The sequence below is a fragment of the Neomonachus schauinslandi genome, chromosome 4, assembly GCF_002201575.2.
Source record: "Neomonachus schauinslandi chromosome 4, ASM220157v2, whole genome shotgun sequence".
NCBI lineage: Eukaryota > Metazoa > Chordata > Mammalia > Carnivora > Phocidae > Neomonachus > Neomonachus schauinslandi.
The window spans coordinates 77,159,513-77,167,469 of record NC_058406.1 but is presented as its reverse complement, the minus strand read 5'-3'; the positions used below and the strand labels follow the sequence as shown (position 1 = coordinate 77,167,469).

The following is a 7,957-nucleotide window of genomic DNA, read 5'->3' as shown; positions in this document are numbered from 1 at the left end:
GCCTGGGTGGCTCAGTTGGTTAAGCGACTGCTTTCGGCTCAGGTCATGATCCTGGAGTCCCGGGATCGAGTCCCGCATCAGGCTCCCTGCTCAGCGGGGAGTCTGCTTCTCCCTCTGACCCTCCCCCCTCTCGTGTGCTCTCTCTCTCATTCTCTCTCTCAAATAAATAAATAAAATCTTTAAAAAAAAAAAAGCAAAAAAAAGCAAGCACCTGGGTGGCTCAGTAGGTTAAACTTCGGACTCTTGATTTTGGCTCAGGTCAAGACCTCAGGGTCATGAGATTGAGCCCCATGCCCCGAGAGTTAAGATTCTCTCCCTCTCCCTTTGCCCCTCCCCCTGCTCACACTCTCTCTCTCTCTAACAAAAAAAAAAAAAGGCAAACAAAACAAAAAGAAACCTATATAGTAAGTCAACTTTCTGAAATAGCTTCTCTAACAATATTTCATATTCTGCATAACACTAAATCATTTGGACAACCGTACGCAGAAAAAGGGAGCCAAAAACATTACCAGACATTACCTCTGCTTCCTTACTATATGCTCTGTAATTATCTTGCACACAATTTTGCTATCCTCAGGAAGGGTTATAATTTTTTAAATAACGTCAAATAAAGATATAAAGATTCATCCCAGTATTCCCAGAATACTTTTGGAGGGAAAGCAGAAAGATCTAGTGGAAGAAACATAGTCCTTAGAACTACTTAGATTGGGGTTCAAATTCTGATGCCTCCACTTGCTACATATTATCATATTACTTAATTTCTTTTAAATTTAGTTCCCTTATTTATAAAATGTTTATACTAAAGACAGACCAAAATTTGGCTACTATTGAATGTATGATTCAACTGCATATGTAAACCTTAGGCTTATAGAACATACCCTATCCAGTGTAATATACCAAATAAATGTTTCTGAAATAAGTATCATTGTCTCTTGTATCTTAACTATACTACTACACCCTACTACATGGATCCTGGAAGTTTATTAATGACATAAATATGATGTTAATGGTATCTTTTATAGGCACAATAAAGGAAACAACTTATGAAAAGCATCTTGCATAATAACCAAACAATTTTGAGTTTGCCACATTTTCCTTCAGTAGTCAGAGGATCTTAAGCTGCCTTAACAGCAAGCATAGTTTCTTCTTCCATCACCAGATGCATCCTTTCTAATACTATCACCTTCCCCCAACTCCCAATCTCCAGTAAAAAACCTCTCCATCACACTAAAATTTTTTTCTGGAAAATCTCCTTCTGGTTCCACTACTGTATTTCACGTCAGTGACAAATAAGTACTATTCATAAGAAGTATACATAGGAAACATACTAGATAATATGAAATTGAAAGGAAATAGCCATGGACTATATTGTTTTCCACAAGTACTACATTATGCCTAAGATATAAAGTTTCATAAATAAAGTAAAATACTATATGTATCTATTACTTTTGATGGTACACCTGTGTTACCAGTCTGCCACCCTGGACTATCAAGAACTAACTCTCAGAGGGGGCACCTGGGTGGCTCAGTCATTAAGCATCTACCTTCGGCTCAGGTCATGATCCCAGGGTCCTGGGATCAAGTCCTGCATTGGGCTCCCTGCTCCGCGGTAAGCCTGCTTCTCCCTCTCCCACTCCCCCTCCTGTGTTCCCTCTCTCACTGTGTCTCTGTCAAATAAATAAAATCTTTAAAAGAAAAAAAAAGAACTAACTCTCAGAGGGGATGAGAAAATGAAGTAACACAGGTAAAGATCTAGTACAAAAGTGTCCCCTTCATTCATGTCATATTTATCATATATTATAAACTATCTTTGTATGTGCATTTGTACTATACTTCTTGTTTCAATTCTCAAAATACAGATCTGTACACTCAAAAAAACATGCTTGTTAGGAACCAGATATTTGTACACCTATGTCCCTAGCAGCATTATTCACAATAGCCAAAAAGTGGAAGCTACCCATTCATCAATAGATGAATAAACAAATGTGGCATATATATACAATGGAATATTATTCAGCTGTAAAAAGGAATGAAGTTCTGATATATGTTACAACATGAACCTTCAAAGCATGATGCTAAGTGAAGTAAGTCAGACACAAAAGGGCAAATACCGTATGATTCCACTTATATGAGGTACCTAGAATCATTGAATTCATTAGAAACAGAAAGCAAAACAGTGGTTACCAGTGGCTGCAGGGAGAAAGAATGGGGAATTATTGTTTAATGGGTACAGTATTTTAGTGTGGGATAATAAAAACATTCTGGAGAGAGTGATGGTTGTACAACAGTATCAATGTACTTAATGTCACTGAACTGAACACTTAAAAATGATTAAAATGGTACATTTTATATGTATATTTAACCACAATAAAAGCAATTAAGGGGCGCCTGGGTGGCTCAGTTGTTAAGCATCTGCCTTCGGCTCAGGTCATGATCCCAGGGTCCTGGAATCGAGCCCCACATTGGGCTCCCTGCTCGGTGGGGAAGCCTGCTTCTCCCTCTCCCACTCCCCCTTGCTTGTGTTCCGTCTCTCGCTGTCTCTCTCTGTCAAATAAATAAATAAAATCTTAAAAAAAAATTAAAAATAAAAAAATAAAAGCAATTTTAAAAATACTTGTTAAAAGATATACACTGTAATGAGACAGTATACCTGATCTATCTTAAACTGGGTTTGGCTAGGATCTCTGGGTGAAAAGCAATGAGCAGGTAGATTCAAAAAAAAAAAAAAAGTTTTTTTAAGATTTTATTTATTTGAGAGAAAGAGTGAGTGAGAGAGAGAGAGAGAGAGAGAGCTCATGAGCAGGGGGAGAGGGAGAAGCAGGCTCCCCACTGAGCAGGGAGCCCGATACGGGACTCTATCCCAGGACCCTGAGATCATGACCTGAGCCGAAGGCAGATGCTTAACCGACTGAGCCACCCAGGAGCCCCAAGCAGGTAGTTTTTTAAGAACTGGACCAGCTTTCTAGGGGGTACAGAGATCTACAGATGTGAAGTCAGAGCCACCTTTAAGATTTTACTTTCCTCAAAATATATTTTAATCCTGGGCCTATTCTCTCCAAATCACCTTGCTTCTTTTTGTCTTTATCGATTTACACCATGTGTTGCTTCCAAACAGAGGTTCAATTTCAGTCTTTCCCCAGTACCCTATCCTAAAAGTAAAAACCCAGATGTTGTAAGGTTCTCAACAAGGGGTGATTTTGCACCCCCTCCCAAGACATCTAGGGATGTCTGGAGGCATTTTGGGGTTGTTACAAGTGGTGGGGGGTGCTACTGGCACCCAGTACATACATAGAAGCCAGGGATGCTGCTAAACTCACAACACAAAGGAAAGCCTCTCAGAACAAAGAATTAACTGACCCCAAATGCCAATAATGCTGAGGTTGAGAAATCCTAAGAAGTTCTAAGAAATTAAGAAATTCTAAGGTTCTAAGTTGCTTGATTTCTGGTAGAAATTGATTATAAGTTAAAAGTTGCCTTCTTTGCTTCCCTACCGTCTCTTTTCACTTATATCTTGTATAGGGAAAAAGCAAATTTAAATACATATGTAAGAGTAGATCTTTTATTTTGAGGAAATAGGAGAAGGATCAGTGGTGATGCGTGGGGGTAGGTGAAAGGATGCTATTTATGCAGTCATTCTCTTCACCCTGGCCAATCCTACACATAATATTCTATGCTGTGGGGCAAGGTAAAAAGTAGAGGGGGCCAAGGTGTTGGGGACAGAGGAGAAGAAAAGAAACAAACACGATCCAAGTGAAGCCCAATGGAAGGCAGTGTCTATGCCATCTGGATTAGATAATTCTTCCGTGGCCATTTGGGTATGAGGAAATATCTGTATTTCCAAAAAAGGTTATAACAAAAACATTTTAATTCAATTAAAAATGTAAATCATATATTTTCCATAACTAAACATTCTATTTATAAACTCAACATACTATTTATGATTACCTAAAACTTGCATTTCTTCTGAGGAGCAATAATCTGAGTGCACAATACTACTGTGTCTGTAATAAGAACAAATACTTTTGCTTTTATTTTCATCTTGTGTGATATTAAATCACAACAGGCCTGCTGTAGCAAATATAACTCATTTGGTAAAATTTAGGTATTTTGAGAAATTCACTAACATTGTCAGGCCTCTAGACCTTTAGAGTAATTCATTATAATGGTACATATTAAAATAGTGCCATCTAATAAGCTTTTGGAAAATTGACATACATACTAAAACCAAATATGTGCACACCCCATGATCCAGCAATTCCACTCCCAGGTATATATTCAACAGAAGTGCATATATACAGTCACCAAAAGACATGTATAAGAATGTTCTCCACAGCGTTATTCATAATAGCCAGGAACTAGAAATTCCTCAAATGCCCATCAATGGTAGAATGGAAAAATTTTGGATATAATAAAAATGGTTAAACTAATGAAATACTATTCAGCAACGAGAATGAATGACTATAAACACATACACTCTGAGTAAATCTCACTCCAGCAAGTTGAATAATGGCCTCCAAAGATATCTAGGATCTAACTCCGGGAACCTGTGAATGTTATCTTATGTGGCAAAAGAGGCTTTGCTGGTGTGATTAAATTAAGGATCTTGAAACGAGATTATCCTGGATCATCCAGGTGGGCCCTAAAGGTAGAGGCAGAGGAAGATTAGACTACAGAAAAGGTGATGTGATGATGAAAGCAGAGGCTTTAATACCAGGTAAGGGGCCACAAAAACTACAGGCAGCCACTGGAAGCTGAAAAAAGGCAAGGAAACAGATGTTCCATTTACAATCTTCAGATTCAGGAACCAACCCTGCTGATAGCTTGACTTTGGCCTAATGAAAAGTTTGGGACTTCTGATCTCCACGACTATAGAAGAATGAATTTGTGTTGTTTTAAGTCACTAAGTTTGTGGTAATTTGTTACAGTGGCATCAGAAAACCAGTATACTCACAAATATAACAATGATCAAATAAAATAGCACACTGCGGGGGGAGAGGGGTCAGTGCCTGCGTGGCTCAGTCGGTTAGGCATCTCTGCCTTCAGCTCAGGTCATGATCTCAGGGTCCTGGGACAGAGTCCTGCATCCGGCTCCCTGCTCAGTGGGGAGTCTGCTTCTCCCTCTCCCACTCCCCCTGCTTGTGCTCTCTCTCTCTAATAAATGAAATCTTTAAAAAAAAGAGTACATTGGGGTGCTCAGTGAGGTGGCACTGGATTGGCAGGCAGGCAGGGCTGCAGTCCATGATGCTAGGGAGCAGCTCCAGGGCCCAGGAGCGTGAGGCAGAAGGCGATGGAACAGGGTGTGCTTGTGCATGGCACCTGTCATGGACTTCCTGGCCCAGGGCTGTGAGGCACCCAGAATGCTGGCAGCCCTCTTCTAGCCCCCATCCACCTTCTCTCCCTCTCTTTCTGTCCCTACTCCCACTTGCGTGCTCTCTCTTGCTTTCTAAAATAAGTAAATCTTTAAAAAAAATATTTTAAAGTAATCTCTACACCCAGCATGGGGCTTAAACTCACAACCCCAAGATCAAGAGTCACACGCTCTACCGACTGAGGCAAGCAGGCGCCCCAAGCTATTGCTCATTTAATGAGGTCACCTAAAGAAAGAGCTCCTCAGGATCCTTGAGATGATAATTCTCACATCCAGAAGATCAGATCAAGGGAAGTAGCTCTGAAGAACAAACTTCACGTTACTTAAATGAATTACAACAGCTTGCCACCTTAGGAAAAGGTAGATATGAAAGAGTATACAAACAAGATCAGGAATAAATTAGATGGTCATTATTTTGCAATTAAAAATTTGCAATTAAAAAAAATCCTGATTAAGGGTGCAACTAAACAGATTGCATGAAGGTACTATGGTGAGTGAAGGTATTGGCAGGTCTTCAGTATCCTAATTGTAGGGCCATCATAATGCTTGGATAGAACATGTTCCCGTGGCCCGAATGCAAGGTAGAATTTCTATTCAGTTGCCATCTCTGGAAGTGAGGTTGGAACCAGGAGGACGACAAAAATCAATATGATGTTAAAAATGATTAAAGTGGGCGCCTGGGTGGCTCAGTTGGTTAAGCGACTGCCTTCGGCTCAGGTCATGATCCTGGAGTCCCTGGATCGAGTCCCACATCGGGCTCCCTGCTCGGCAGGGAGTCTGCTTCTCCCTCTGACCCTCCCCCCTCTCATGTGCTCTCTCTCAAATAAATAAATAAAATCTTTAAAAAAAAAAATGATTAAAGTAACAGCTCATCCACTATCCTCGCCAAGTTCACCTTAGAAAAAGAAAAATCCTTAGAAGAATCTGGCATTGAAAATCAGACTAACAGACTGATGAACTATATCACCAATTTAGTCACAAAAGATGCCAGTGAATTTGAATCATTCATTTTACTCCAAGAAAATGGCTTGGCTGATTTGTCTTCCAGATTGTTGAACATCAGCGGCCACTTAGGCATGATTGCGACTTTGAAGAGAATTTCACATCCATCGAGGAATCTTCTGAAGAAAACTTAAAACTTGTTGGGGCAGACATCACCTGACGGAGTGTCACCTGATGTTGCACATCCAGATCCAGCTGTGGGACTCTCTCTGTGGGACTGGATAGCTGGGAGAAACAAGCAGGGCCAGGAGTGTGGGGGCCAATCTGCATGTCCTTATGTTATGGCCAGTGTTGCAATAAAAATCTTTCAAGAATTGGAGGAAGGTGTATTTTATATTCATAACATGAGAATAGTACACAGATATCTGAAGCCCAGAAATATTTTCCTCATGGCCCTGATCAGCAAGTAAAAATAGGAGACTTTGGTCTGGCCTGCACAGACATCATACAGAACACAGACTGGATCAATAGACATGGCAAGAGAACACCAACACATACTTCCAGAGTAGGTACTTGTCAGTACCCTTAACCTGAAGAGTTAGAAGGACTTGAGTGTGACACCATATCAGATATGTATAGCTTGGGTGTGATCCTACTAGAGCTCTTTCAGCCGTTTGGAACAGAAATACAGCAAGTACAAGTTTTAACAGGTTTAAGAACTGGTCAGATACTTGAATCCCTCAATAAAACAAAAGCCAAGTGTATCCAGCACTTAACCAGAAAGAATGCAACTCAGAGACTGTCTGCTCTGTTCAGCTGCTGTAAAGTGAACTTTTCCAAAATTCTGGAAATGTTAATCTCACCCTACAAAGATACTAGAACAAGAAAAAGAAATTGAAGAAAGAAACAGCTAAGCCTCCTTTCTCAGGACAAAAGGGTTAAATATGACATGGAAGATAGGAATGTGCTTCTCTAGCCTTAATTAGGCTCTATAAATGTGGAAGTGGTCTTAAACTCTTTAAGCTAGTCAGTTGGAATGTAAATTTTCAATTTTTATTATGGTATAAAGGGTATAATACTTTTCTTTAGTAAGCCTGTATAAGACTTATTAAAGTGAAGTTGTAAAAGTTTTTAAAAAGTATATTATTTATGATTGCATCTACACAAAATAAAAGACAAAACTAATCTATGGTTTTAGAAAACAGAACAGTACTTACTTCTGGGGAGGAAGAAGGTAGTGTTAAAATAGGGGCAAGAGGGGCTTCTGGGGTGTTCATACGGCTGTGTCTTGATCTGAGGGCCAGTGATAGGATTACGTTTAATTTGTCAAAACCCTCACTTATATACTTTTCTATATGTATGGTATATGCAGTTTTTAAAAATTGGTAGCTTTTCAGCATTTATCAATTTGATAGGCTACTGAAAAAGACAGATATGTATTCAAGGAAGTGGGGAAAATATTTACTAAACAATAACCTTATTTCTCAAGAACGCTGAAGATTTGTTTCTCTCTCCACAAGATTTTAAAAATCTCAACGGACAGTATAGTGACTTTTAAATGTTAAAAAATAAAAGTAAAACACTGCTTAATTAGTTTTGTTATGCCTAGATCCTAGGACTGTAAATTACAAAAGTACAAGTAAAACC

General features: G+C 39.4%; 1 pseudogene; it reads left to right on the top strand.

Moving 5' to 3' along the window:
- Window positions 1-7,286, top strand: part of LOC110580633 — a 13,931-nt pseudogene extending 6,645 nt beyond the window's left edge.
- The last annotated feature ends 671 nt before the right edge of the window (window positions 7,287-7,957 follow it).